The 15,051-nt window shown below is 41.4% G+C and overlaps 1 long non-coding RNA gene across 1 annotated transcript; it reads left to right on the forward strand.

Moving 5' to 3' along the window:
* The first annotated feature begins 440 nt into the window (after positions 1-440).
* On the forward strand, positions 441-2,484 carry LOC104145326 (uncharacterized). The gene is made up of 3 exons (XR_694310.2): positions 441-666; positions 1,355-1,413; positions 2,433-2,484. It is a non-coding gene; the product is annotated as an uncharacterized lncRNA (long non-coding RNA).
* The last annotated feature ends 12,567 nt before the right edge of the window (positions 2,485-15,051 follow it).

The following is a 15,051-nucleotide window of genomic DNA, read 5'->3' on the forward strand; positions in this document are numbered from 1 at the left end:
CCACAATTTTCAGCCGAAAGTATAAACGGGGCTATAGAAAGAGATAACACTGAAAGAACAAAGAAAAAGAAGATGCAACAGGATGTCCCCTTTTCTTAGTAAAAAAAGTGTCAAAATTAGGAGGCAATTCTCCTAATTAAGGAAGAGACTTTCCAGACCAGATGAGTTAGTCACTTCTGACTAGATATGAGACTTCAGGTGGTTAATGTCCTAATACATCCACTTAGAGTATATACGTGCGCAGAGAATACAAACTCATACTGCAGAGACTTCATTAGCAGTATAATGCAGCTTAAGGTGGACAGACAGGAGACGTGCAATGCTATAGTCACAAAGGCTGATCTAATCTACATAAATGTGGGTGGCAGGCTATCGAAAGGGAGGGGAGAGACTATATTTCCTCTGTTCATACAGTAGCCATTTTCCATTGAAATGTTTTGCCCAGTTCTTGCATGCACAGTTCAGGAAGGATGTCAGAAAATAGGCTACAGATCAGAAAAGGACTACACAAACAAAGATTTGGAAAACGTGTCAGTGAAAGACATGGAAGGTTAATCTACTCTATGGAAGAAAAAGGACCTCTGGATTACCACATACAATTTCTTGCACAAAGTACAGAAATTTCTAACACACAAAAGCGTATGACTCCACAGCTAGGAGGTAAAGGTAAGCATATTCAAAGTAGAAATAAGGTATACATTTTTAAATGAAGTTAATTAATGTCTGAAGCAGCTTATCACCACTCCTGTGAATTCTGGAAGGTACAAAAGAGAAGTCAAAAGAGAGGAAAATTCTTACGGGCTCAATGACAGATAGTATGTGGAGATGGCCTAGGAAAGTGAAATTGCTGTAAGATTGTTAGTAGAGATTAGATACCAGCAAGAAAAATCTAAGCTAGGAGCAAAAACAGTGTAATTTTGCTTCAGACTGATATCCTTGCTCTCAGAAGCCACTGTTGGAGATGAAAGAGGAAGCAAATTCAGCTACAGTTGAAAAATCTCCCTAGAGCACAGGCGAGGAGGAGGTTGTGAGGCAGGACAGCAGCAGGAGACATTTAGATTTAATTAGCAGCAGAGGCAGTGGCATTCCAGCTGCAAGGCTGCACCCAGGCAGACGACTGACCTATGCCTACGTCTAAATGTTAATGTCCTAACTCCTTGTAGCATAGCTTGAAGAAGAACTCAAATAAAAGTGAGGATAAATATGTTGTCCTTTTTCTCTAGCTGTTTACTAACTTGGTGGATGGATATAAGCAAATTAGCAGTCTTGGCATTTATCTTTACCCAGCTGGCGTAATGTTTGCGTGATTAACAGAACTTGAACTCATTCAAGTTTACTTTGATTTTTTGCATAGGGACTTGAGAGGGTTCAAGAAACAAACTCAGAAGACCATTTATCGCTGCAAGCCATATGGTATGTGTTCATAATGCAATTACAGCTCAGCACCACAAAAGTGTTAAAAACCCAAAACCCAGAATAGCTTGAACCAGTGAATAAAAGAGCTCCTTTCTAGATGCATCACTGTTGCACGTTTGATAACTCTTGTGGGACACGAGTTCAGAGAAAGGTGAAATGAAGTGCATGTTTCCTGAAAGAGCTAACTTTACAGCTTGAGGGGCTCGTTGTCCTAGTGAGAGCATTACAGGCCAGACACAGGCTAGCTGGGGTTGTCAATGACTTACAGCAAGCCGTAGCAGACAACCTGGTGCAAAAGTTAAATAGCCAGGACTGTTGGAGAAGCAACTCATTTTGGAGAGGGAAACAAATATAAGTGTGAAAGCCTGCTGTTGAACAGTCTTTTGCAGCTTTTATGGTAACCCAGAAGAAGTGGTATTAGGATAGAGTGTTCAGAAAGTGAAAAGAAAAAGGTATTATTGCACCATTAACAAGGCACTGTACCTGGTAGCTAGTACTAGTACAGTCCTCTCTTTTTTGAAAAAAGAATTTGCAAAAAGGCCCCTCACCCATGTCTGTAATGATTTCTGCAACAAACACATTCATCCTATAGAAGTTATATTATTTTTATTCTGACTATTCTTGCAAGCAGGGCTTGGCGCTTTCCTTTCAGCAGGCTGAAAATCAATGGTCTTTCTCAAGATCATATGGGGAGAAAAACTTTCTCAAGAAAATATGGGGAGCAAAAAATCTCTTTCTGAAATATTCTTAAATTTCGCTTAAATTTCTTAAAATTCTAGAGAAAAAGATCCTCTTGATTTAATTTTTAATTACATATTAGTTCAATTTTAGCTCTGAAAAAAAAAAAAAAAAGTCCATTTCCCTATTTTATTTTTGGTGCTTCATAACTTTCATCCATTTCTACTTATCTCCCATTTTATGCTTTGAATAAACAAAAGGAGGGAACATAGGCATATCGGTTTCCTTCTAAAGCCTCCTCCTGATCCTTCTAGTCCTCTTTTTTTCTTCTGTTACAGGGCTTTGAGAGAGGCAAGACAATAGATGAAAAAAAAGAAGCCAGCAGAAATAAATGCATTCAGATATGCAGTAAAATTGATTGAAGTATTTATTTTGAAGCAAAAAAAAACTTTCATTTCTTTTCAAGTGTTGCCACTGAAATATTTATATAAAAATGGTTTTATGCGTCCCTAAAATAGAAGCACAGTTGGAAAGTACTTGCAGCATTTTTGTAAAGTATTTTAGTAAAAAGCGTGTACTCGTTCTGCTCTCTGCTCTTGGCAGCAGAAATAATACCTCTGAAGGCCAAATGCTGACCCAACTTATACTTCTGCAAACCTCTTATCTCTGTGTCTTGCCTTATTGACATATATTTGACCCCAGTACCTTCAGTCAATTTTCACAAGTGTCATTAAAAGCCATTTACTTTTCTTACCGGGGAACACAGCTCATTTATTTGTAGCCCTGCTAGTTCTGTGGGGTCAGCAGAGCTTGTTTTTGAACAGTACGCAGGCAAACTCTACCAAACTCCTTCACATATATGCTGAGTCAGAAGGGACTATTTTTATACATTTTAATGAGAGAAAAATGTGTGATCTATGTGCAGTTTTTTCCTTATCTTCCTTCATTTTTTTCCTTCTCCACCTCCCTTGCTCAAATTATTGGAAAGGGAGAATTTGCTGTTACTGTCTATAAGACACAGAAATCTCTGTTTAGTCTTCAGTGCAGAAGCTAGTAACAACGAGAATTACTATAATTTGTCTCTCTGCAGCTGCCTATTTTCATTCCAATAATATAGTCTCTTTTTGACAAAAATCACCTTTCAAAAAACATTTTGTTAATATTCTCAGCAAAATGTTTGTACAGGCATTTTTATTTGAAAAATAATTTTATTTTCCTACCTCAACCGTTTTAGTGAAAATAGATATCTTCATTAAAAATCCATTTCAGTGAAAACCTGAAGTATACTCTGAAGTATTTCAGCAGCACTCAGCACTTTGCAATGCTTGCTGAGATTAAGCTAGAAGGAAGTTTTGGTTTGCACTTCCTGATCGTGAAATGGAGGATATTTGTCCTCAACCTGCCTCACTGAAGTGGATAAACCCTGTGCTACTGATGTCATTAGGACCTATCTCTAAGCAATTTTTGTCACAAAGCGGCTTGGAAGAAGAAAACATGCTGTGCCATTACTCTCTCTGCTATCACGTGAACACCCGAGGGAGCAAAGCCCCAATGCCGTTTGGTGATGGCTTTCAGTCACAGTTGGCCTCAGCAGAAGAGGGCAGGACACCTTCTCCAGCAGCCTGATGCTTCCCGCCTGTCAATACTGTCTTTTAGTGCTTCTTGGATCACTGCTGTGTCACCTCCCCCCAAGACGGAAAAGTTGCTTTGAAGGTAACCTCTCATCTCCCATGAAGAGATGGGCATTTCTGCATGGAGCTTTTTGTACTCAAAAGTGGGTAAAAAGTACCCTCTTCCCACATCAGCCAATTCATCTAAGGAAGGTTAGGCTGATCAGCTGCCCTGTGCAGGATCCCTCCTGTGTGATGACCCAGATTTACATTCACAACAAACCCATTCTGCTGCTGAGGTTGTCTTGCTTCCTCATTGCTTGCTTCCTCTATTTATATAGAGACAGGGTTCATGAAACTGGGAACAGCTAAAGAGGAATATCCATATCCTGAAACCAAAAAGCCAGGGGTGCTGTTTACCCTTTCATCAGGTTGTCATTAAAGGGCTCTTCAAAGTTCCAGCTAATACCTTCTGCTCTTCAAAGTGGCCAATAAACACCATTTGGGGCAGCATGATGATGTTAGCCTCTTTTGACATACACACTTCCCACTTTAGCTGTTCCGGTTAGACTCGACCAAACATGCAGCCTGTTATGGGGATTTAAAACAGCCTTTCAGAGACTCTAAGGGGTTTTGTAGATGATAACAATTCTAGTTCAAAGCCAATCCCCCCTTGAACTTCCCAGTGTGGATTATGGATCATTTCCCACTGTAATAGAGTTTCGTGTCAATCACAATCATTTCTTTCAGAGAATGATTTCTTGCTGTGCTGGGTATCTGAAAGCCATCGCAGACCAGCAGGGCTCGGTCTGCAGTTATGCAGGAACACCAGGAGAGCAGATCAGGGGAAACCAATGCAGAGTAACCACAAAACCAGAGCTTACAGTTAACATGCAACTAGTCTCACGTTACATTTTAATTTCTCTCCTTTCTCAACAGGAATTCCACACCACAGCTCCTCATATTTACTACCTGATGTTTGTCCTTGCTCCCTTTGGTAGCAACCACAGACTCGAAGATTGCAGATCTGTTTGTCTTATATTTATATTTTATTCTAGGATAGATCGTATTTTAAATTCATAAGTTTATCAGAATACTACTTTTTTCTAAATTGTTTTTTATAGAATGTTTCCAAAATTAAGACTATTTTCCTCGTGCTTTTCTTACCAAAATCTTGTTTTCATTACTTACCATTCTTTGTTTTGAAAGTAAGAATTTTTTACTGAGTTTGGTAAAATATCGATACATTTCAAAACAAAATCACTTTGTGGCATTCACCAGCACCAGATTCTCATTTAGAAAATTTGAACTGTTTGACATTTATTTTTATTCCTATCATTCCGTATGTGGCCTGGGGCCTTGCGTATCACACATCATTCATATCCTTCACAGAACACAGAATAAATTGTTCCTACGTTGGTAAGAAGGAACTGGATTTTTTAAAATTTGTCCGGTTCTGATCCTTCCTCCTTGTATAATAGGTAAGTATGTGAAGTGATTAGCAGTCTGTATAGGGGCACAGCTGTAAGACAGAACCTATCTGTCTCACAGCTGCCCAAATGCACTGCAAATAAAACCATTCCCATAGTTCACTGTAGCATGGTGCAACCAAGCTATCCTATTATTTCCACATTCAGTATAAAAATGGTATGAAACAAAACTGCCTTGCTTCTCTTCCAGGAGGATGTCACAAATGCATTCAGATTTCTATTGAAGACAGAATATATATCCTCCCCACCACTTGAATAGACGGCATAGGCCTCTTTCCTTTAGAGTTAGATACTGTTAATTGCATAGGCAATTAACACGGCATAGACTTTCCTAGTCTGCTTTACTACATACAGTTCTTTCTCACAAAAAAATAAGATCTGGATTTAGGTATCACGAAGCTGTAGCATAAAATATAAAATCACTGCCTGAGGTCTATATTCCATTGCATGTTTTCACTGTAAGATAGTGTGTTGATATACTGCAATACTGAAGGTGTTGTGAGAACCCTGCTGTATGGATTTTGTACTCTAAATTTAGGCATAAACTCTCATTAATACACACTGCCATATTTTTGTTGTGTTTAGGGTCTACCTTCCATCTACCTCAATATTTCTATACCTTCTTCAATGAAATGCTGAGGTACTTAGCATTTTTGTTTAGGAAAATGCACATGGTATGAATCAAATATAATGTTATTATTGATTACTTTCCACAGTCACGAAGTGTAGCACCAGCATGAGACTAGGACAGTTTTCCTCAGTTTGTTTTAGGATCTTTCCCTTAAAAACTACTTCAGAAGCTCAGTGATTGACTAATGTTACAATCTTTTTGGCATCTCTTTTCACTCTACATGCCATTCCACTGTCTTCAACGAGTCTATTCACAGGGCAATGTGCATATTTGCTTCAACAGTGCTCCAAGCCCTTGACTGGAGACAGAGGCAGCCTTAAAGCATGCATGTCTTCACTGGGAGACATTTTTGAATATTCTAGATGTAAGGTTTTTTATTTGTTTAGGAAGTTTTTGCATCATATTGTCAGTTTAAAAAAAGACATGGAGAATAAAGGTTGCATTGTTTCTGAGAAGTAATTAACAAAATTGTTTCTTCACGTAAAGTGCTTCTTAAGACTTACCAACACTGATTTTTGGGGTGAAAGCACTAAACATTTAGAAATTAGTAGCAAATTGCATAGCCTAAGTCCAGCCCTATTCAACGAAACTTCTATGCACATACTAAATTTTAAAGTCAAGGCTATACGTAAGTGCTTTGCTGGTCACAGCCTACAATTAAGAAAATAATTTCATTTATTTTTTCAGAACATGTTTGGTATTCTGTTTTCACACAAAAGGAGAGCCTTAGAAGCCCAAAGGACAGTGACAATTGGAACAGCTGTTATGCATTTTAACACTTGTATTGTACATGCAGCAAACAGGATTATAATACGCATGTTCTTGAGAAGGCTCTTCAGGATAGGGTCATGCTGGATGCCACCATATTGCAAACAGGAAGGGGTAAGGACTATTTATGTGACCTGTACCATGATACAGGACCTAGAGTGGGTGATCCCCTGAGCAATACTAATGACAGAGGTTTGGCAAATTTGCGCCTTAGAATTACTTAAGCATACTGCAGAACTGCACCAGAGGCACCATGTTTTGACATCTACTCACAAAGATAACCTTCTTATATTGTGGAAGTTAGCAGCACTGTCAGAATTCTTTGTCCAAGATTCAGTAAGGAGCTGAAGTGTATCTGAGAGCATCTCTGCTCAGCAGAATGCAAAATGTATGATACTGGTGGTTCTTGGAGATGCTCAGCCTAAATGGTAGCTTTTGTAAGTGGGCAAAACTGCAACAGAGCCAGAAGTGTTTGAACACCTATGAGCTGTGGCTTGCAATCGATTTTTACAATTCTGAACAAATCACAGACACATTATTTCTCTAAATTGCACTAATATCTGATGTCATTGTTGCATTCAGCACTGTGAAAATAAATTTTAATCTAAAATATTTTGATTCCATGGTAACTGCTAGAAACTGTTATGAATATATCTACTTAACAGCCTGGTAATGTCAGTGGAAAGACTCACAATGACTTTGGCTTTGCCTATAAATCTGTGGCTCCACCTCAGAATATAGCTTTCTAATGCAAATGTAAAAGGACAGATCTTCACTCTATATTTTTGCCTTTGCTATTTCCTTCTGTTTCTGTGTCCATTCCTTTTCTGTCATTAGATGGTTTCAGGTTTAAACCCCAAATATGAGGGTACTTCCATACTCGAGGCTTTTAATAACAGGTTGGTCACATAGCAGTCACACTGGGAATGTTTTTCCCAGTGTTTATTTAACCGACTCTGCCTTGAAGGAAGGGAATAGACCTGGTAACCTCTGGAGTCCCCTCAGGAACAGACAGTGAGGCCCCCAAAGCATATATTCTGTGCTTCTGTGCTGCACCTCTCCTTCTGAATAACATTTATTTCTGCTAAGCACAGCAGTGTGTAATCAGCCATGGTCCTCCTTTGCGATGGGCCGCACGTTTACTCCCTAGACGACAGACAAAGAAAACACCATTAAGCGAAGCAGGCACTTGACACTCTCTTCTGCCTTGCACAGAGAAAATCATTCCCTTGGCTTCACTGAAGTGTCTGATCTTTGGTCTCTGCTGTCATCTGCTGCACTCAGCCTTCTGTCTGGTGACAGGTGACTGCAAACTCACAGAGCTCTTAAAGCTCCAGGTCCACAGAAAACAAGACAAGAATAGGTATGTGCCTGTGCTTTACAGCCCTTCTCAGATGCTGAAATAGCTGTCTGTTCCCCTGGCCTCTGCCACAGCTAGAAGCAACATGAGCCATCTCCTTGTTCTCCCACAGCTGGATAAGGATTCGAAGTTTCAGCGATGCAGCATCACTGTCAAATTAAAATGCAAGAAAGAAGCTAGACAGCCATAAGTTTCTACAAGGTCAAGGATTTGAGGTGTCTGTTTTAGGACAGTTAATGTGGTTTCATATATGGGGAAACTGAGGCATGAAGCTGTCTGCATGGCCTTCTCCAGACCCCTGTTTTCCTCTAACCTCTTTCCTTATTAATGTATATTGTCAGTCCCCATTCCCATGACTTCTGTATAGTCCACCCCAAATTATCAAGTTCCTTTTTGATATTACTGAAGTTTTCTGAAGTTCTGCCTCTCATCCTGAGTAAGGGACAGAGGGCCGTTTGGAAAGATCCACTTCCAGACTATCACTTATGGAGTGATGATCTAACCTTTGTTTCCTGCTTTCTTCCAAAGAAGGGCTACAAAGCACTTTGCCTCAGCTGTATGCACAACAGAAATGTCTTTCCTTACGTGTTTTATCCTAAGCTCTACGATGTGAATTTCTGGAAAATGTTGACCTAATTCCCACTAAATGCATGTGGGATGGAGGACTGCAACCCCACTTACCTCCACTTCCTTCCCCAGTACCCTCATGCAATGAGAGGCCAAGGGCAGAGGAGGGAGTAAAGTGGCTAGACATCCAGGTTTCTGAAGGACACTCACAGCCTTAGCGTGTTTGTGCTTCTTTGCTTTGTCTCATGCCATATCCATCCCTGCACATACTTGAGATGAGAAGGCTGTTGACCCACCTGCATACCTAGTAAATACTCCGCTCTTCCATGCTCACCCTGCTCCCACCCTGCGTCTTCCTACAGCCCATTTCAATGGCAAGAAAGCTGGCACATGTAGTAGGGTGTGACTGAACAGGATAAGAGGCATATTATTCAGATGCTCCACAGCTCTCACAGTGATTTTCTTGACACTGAAGTGCTATTGACTTCTTCCAGAGAGCAGAGGTGACTGGTGCAGGTTGTTTGACACCTGACTGTGAGGAAAGACGGGAAAAATGAAAGAAAATGAATGAAAATTTGGGCTGAAGGACAGGGAGAGGAGGCAGCAGAGAAGCAGAATGTGACGGTCGTCAATCCTCTAGCTCTGTTTCCCTGGGCTGCGGTCCTCCTTGTGCATGCAAAGAGGAGTAGAGTCAGGTGGGACTGATGATCTTTCCTCAGTTCGTCCGTTCAGCCCTTTGCAGGTAACAAACCTGTTGTCTTTTAAGAGACCTTCTTTATCTCTCACCCTGTATCCAACTGCAGAACAGTGTTCAAGTATTAGATTACAATATAGTGTCTTCCCTTTAATTCAGCTGTAAAATAATTCATTTGGATCCTCAGACAGCAAATCAATTTTATTTGAAAACCACATAAGATCTGCCCTTACTTCTAAACATTTATGACTGCGCTCAGTAGGCTTGATTGATGATATGATTACTGTCCATACCAAACTGCCATATAATCATAAAATATTTGGCCAGCCACCCATCCAACCCCTTCCGCTTTTTCAAAGACTGACCCAGTACTTTTTGTATTACAAAAAACAAGGCAGATCTCTTGCATTCAGGTCAGCTCTGAAACGTATGTGAGACAGCAGAAGATTGCTTGATATGCAGGTAGAACAAATTATTATCAAAACAAACAAATACATCTAATACAGGAAATTCCTGAAAATGAAGAAGACAGATTATAGCATATCAGTTTTTACCGCAATGAGCAGAAATAAACAGGTGTCTGTGTATATTTTTGAAAATAATGTATATAAACACATATAAGAACATATATATTTTACCTCTGTCTCAACTTTCATTTATATCTTTTTAGCTCTCCTCTCCCTACGCTGTTTTTGAAACAAAAAAAAAAAAAAAGAAAACAGTAACAGTGTGTGGATGTTATTTGCCATACAGGATTTCAAAAAACTGTTTTTTCGAAGTAGTTTGAAAAGATCAAAGAAAGAGAAGTAAGAACGGAGTTTATCATGCTTCAGCAAAAGGCTGGCCTGGAAAGTCTAAGATTTTGAGAGAGCACAAGCATGCACCCACACTGAATTCTTTCCAGAAGATCCAGGAAGTGGCTGGGAGGTTGAGGTCTAAATACCTTTTAAAAGGTGGTCTTTATTTTCTATCTCCTTTAAGTGCTCGCATTTAAAATATTTAACCTCTCCATCTTGCCCGAAAGTTGGGAGCCGTTCTGAAATGACCAAAGTGCTGTAAAGTACTGTAGGAAAAGGCAATTGTTCAAAGAAATGCAGGCCACATGCCGGCTGTTCACGCCACAGGCTGCAGCACAGCCTGCAGATGCAAGGGCAGGGTGCGAGCAAGGGCTGGGGAAGGGGAACTGGTTGGACCAGCCTCGCCAGCCCCTAAGCGGGGTGGCGCTCATGCTATGGGCAGCATGCACTTTGTGGAAACAGCAAAATATCAGTGTCAGAGGAGCTGAGACTTAGCCCAACTTGTTAGCCCATCACCCCAACTTCTACTCAGCTAGAAAGACTCTTTGGTTAGAATTTGAGTAGCTGGGCAAAATCTCTCTATCTCAGATCTTCAGGCTGAGGAAACTTATTTTTTGCAACGTTTAAGAAAATGGAGAAACATCCTTGCTGTTGCCTTCCAGGGACTTTCAGCAAAAAGAACTTTAAATAAGTGAAATGTAATAAGTGAAATGCAACGTTAATCACTTACCTAATGGCAGTCATTCTGAGGATTAAATAATCACCTTCTGTGAATTGGCTATAGATACTAATTATTATTAATTTGCCCCGTTCTTAATACAGTGGTTGATTGAGAAAGCTTTTTCAGGTTTTGTACTTTAGAAAGATGTGTGCAATATTGCTTTGAGAAGTCCTCTGGTTTCATTAGCATGAATATTTTTGTTTTGGTTTGGTTCATGGACATAAAGGCTGTGCATGTAAATGTATGAATGTTTGAGTACCATATCCAACCTCATAGGTAGTTAACCTAATTTCTCTTGAAGTTTTATTCAAACCATTTTGTTTTCTTTTGTTTGGTTTTGGTGATTCAGTCTTTGAGTTCGTTGTGATAGAATTGTCATGAACTGTTTTTTTCCTGAGTAATACTAGCAAGTTGTTCTGGTAAAACAACAACAGCTCTACTTCAGCAATAATCCACAAATTAAAATTCTGAATTGGCACCAGTCCAACGCCACAGGATTTAGAGGAAACCATTACAGTTCATGATGTTAAAGTTCCATATTCTAATGACATACTAGCATTAGGTTAAATGGGAAGGATATTGCTTCATTACATTACAAATTGTAATGCTGTAGCAGCTCAGCTAAATGCCACAGACTTCAGTTTGGAACGTAATCTCTGAGTGAGCAAACCTCTGCAAGGCAGTGTGGACTCCTCCTGGGTATGCACCTTTTACCTCTTCACATGGGGCAGCTGAGTATCTCTTTTAGCTCTTAAAACTTGTAGATCTTGGAGAATTCAGCAGAAGATGAAGTCACCTCTGCTGTAGCTTGTGCTTCTGCATCATCCTGCAGAGACAGGGACCACTCCAGCATTGCGGTTGTACAGGGAGGTGACTAGAAGCAGTAAGTTTGTAGAGGTGAATAAGTCCACTGGAGGTTTTTGGACACAGTGAAGAAAAGTAGTCTGCTGCTTAGCAAGTCCTTGTAAACCAGAAGGTGCCAGAAGCTGCAAGGAAGGAGCAGGAGATGCAGAGTTGGTCCAAGGTGGAAGCAGAGGCAGTAGCAGCTTTGCACTGCCTCCAGCTTCACTTACACCTGCAGCAGTGGTGGCTGGCTCTTCCAGCTCTCAGTCTGCAGAAATCCCTTGCTCCTGAAGGACAAAAAGGGCATGTGAGAAACCTCTCCTAGAAGCAGCGGTTTCTTCTCCTCCCCATCAGCTGCACCACTTTTTCCACCGCTACAACAACTGGCTGAAAAAGCTCCGACCTTTCTTCTTCCTATCTTGACTGAGCGGGGAAAGAGGCATCTAATATGCAGATTTCTTAAAGTACGCACTGGATTTTGCCCTTAATTTCAGGAATCTGCATTTCCTCACCCCTAACAGGAAAGATTAAGAGCTCCCGTTTACCTTACTGGAACACTGTAAGGCAAATGTTACTCCGAAGGCAGACGTAGAAGCCCATAGACTGAACTACTCACATATTTAAAGACAGGCAGACCTAAATCTTTAAGAAAAGTGAAAGTTTTTGTACTAAATACTTCAGGTCTTATGTAGTAAACAGATATTTGTAATGCAACATTTAAAAGTATGCCCCTGACAATGCATCATCGATGCAGCTATGTATATACCATGCATTTAAAGTGAAATATCCTATTCTTAGCTACTTCTGCTGCATTTTCATTTTGCTGATCTGCAGTGTGTGTGCCTAACAGCTTGATGTAGATACCCCCACAAAAATCCTTGGTCAGGAGTGCTGTTACAGTTTTCGGGAAAGAGCGTATTCCGGTTGCCTCCTTTTACTTTGGAAGCAGCACTGAGGCATCCTTAGAGTTTGTTCCTCACACCCCCCAGAGAGGAGGCAGAAATCACGAAAGAGAAGAAAAAAAAATACATAAAAGGCTCGGAGCTCCACCTCACAAAAAGGGTTCTGATAAAAACGGCAGGAGAACGACTGAGCGCTGGCTCACCCTGCAGCTTGAACACACCCCCAGGCAGGCTGAGGAGGAAATCCCCACCCCAGCAGCACGGTGAGTATGGATGCTCTCTATTTGTGTGGCTGCTATCCTTTTTTCCCTGAGCATGTTTCCATGGCGACCAATTCACAAGGGCTGATCTAGCAGTGCCAGTAACTGTCTAGTTTGTTTTGGCTTTATTTGAGATATCTCAGAGATACCTGTCTCAGATATATCACCTTCAGTACCTTTGTCCGAGGAGCAGAAGGGGTGGGGTTGAGGTGGGAAGGGACCAGGGTTTCACGTTTGTGCCATCGCTCACAGGTAGCTGTGCTCCTGCCGGGGGTTATCGCACAGACTCATCCCCAAGTAGCGCTGGCTTCCTCCTCTCGGTGCTGTCTCAGCAGCCTGGCATGCTCGCTGACTGGCTGCAGCCAGCCATTGCTTCATTTTCGTTGCTGTATACCAGCGGGATTTGAAATCCAGGAAGCCGACTGCAAATCAGGAGTGGCCATAAGTTATTCTGAGAGGATAAGAGCTAGGAAAAAACTTGATGAGATGAGGCTAAGGGGACTAAAACGCCTAACATATCCAGCTGTCTGCAGAGAGAGCAAAGATCCATCCTAACTTACCTCCTAGAAAACAGCAGGAGCTGTTCAGTGCAGAAGGATGCAGTACCAAAAATGGAGCAAGAATTTTCTGAGCATCCTTGTGGTGTAGCAGAGGAGGCAGGCAGGTACGTGAACAGAAAAGGAATTAATAGGTGAGCAGGAGGATGAATCATCTATATTCAAAGCCAGTAGCAAGCCAGCTGTCCGAGCTCCACCCTTCTGACTCTTGGTGGTTGCACAGTGGCAGAGCATCGCCCCTGGCTCCCGCAGCATGTCAATGCGCATGCCACAGACCTGGCCCAACAGCACATCCTTCACCTCCTCATTGAAACTAGGGGGGAAATATGGCTTAATGGTCCAAGCATTAGCATTTGCTGTTAGCACCTTTGGGAGGCAAGCTGCCTGAGATTCAGTTTTCATTTCCAAGGCAGCGATGGTAGCACATCCTTATTTCACGGTGATACTGTGAGAAGAAAATACATCAGATATTCTGGAAGGCTCATCACCTTTCAGTGACAAGAGCTCATACACAACCCTTTTCATCTGAAGTCTTAGGACAACCAAATTTCTTGACTCCTCAGCATTCACTGCTTGTGGGTATACGGGAGAGAAGTTATTCCGGGAGCTGAGAGGCCTTCTTCTGCTTTTGGCTGCTATGATGGCCTCTGGAAATGTAGTGAGCCAGAGCAGCACATGGAGGGAAGGGAAAGGAGTCTGTAGCGCAGCATGTATAACCAGGCTACAGAAGTCGCTGCCTCTGGGCATCACTGTGGCCATAAATTTAGCAAAATTGAAGAAGTAAGCATTATCTTACACGTGCAACAGATATATCAAGGCTTGTGGAGAACTATGGTCCTTTTAGCTTCTATTTTGAAAGTTATGTAAAGCCCTCTGGGCTTTTGGAGCTGGAAGAACACCGACAATGTGGCAAATTATCCCATACCTGACTTCTTATGCGTTCCCTGACATGTCCAGAGGGCTGTGGCCAGCAGCAGGATGATGGACCCGAATATTCTTGAATCTGGCCCAGTCTGACAGTTTCAGATATCTCTCTATTGTAGTGAAGCCTTTTTAAAAACAATGCCAGAATCAGGAAGTCTAAATGAACTCTTTTACCTACCGCCTCCTCATCCTCATTCCCGGAAAAGGGACAAGACTAATGTCTTTTTTATTCCCATTGTAGTCAGGGAAAGCTGTTTGTGTGTCTGCTACTCTCCACCTCATTTCTGAAGGACAGACTTTTGCAAGACACCAGGGCCTTAGAAGCTGCTGGAGTGTAGTCTGAGACTGATACAAACCTGCATAAAACTATGCAGGAGAAAAGCAATGAAATAGTGATCCAAAGTGAGGGAGAGGGTGAAGGCATTGAATTAACAGTGTTGTCATGGCAAGACAGCTTTTTTTCAGTGGTGGAATTAAATATACAGCCAGGCTGTTGTACTTGTGAAAAACGCCACCTTTGCAAGTGCTGCTCTTGCCCTTCTTTCCTTTCTTGGTGGCTCAATCTGTGGCTCCTGCATTGCCACACTTACCAGGGGCAACCTGCCGTATACAGCATAATCTCATTTCAACTGTTCAAAGCATCCCAGCACTTCCATATTGTGACAAGGGCTAACCCCATACCTGGTGTAGGGCATCATTGTCCCTACAAGCATCTCTCAAAAGAGATGTTCTCCCTTCCCAGTCATGCAGGGAGCACTAACATTGAATAGGACGAATCATATTCACACCTTAAGTGTTTACTTAAACCGGGGTGACTTTTCTAATTCTAAAGG

Source organism: Struthio camelus, chromosome Z, assembly GCF_040807025.1.
Source record: "Struthio camelus isolate bStrCam1 chromosome Z, bStrCam1.hap1, whole genome shotgun sequence".
NCBI lineage: Eukaryota > Metazoa > Chordata > Aves > Struthioniformes > Struthionidae > Struthio > Struthio camelus.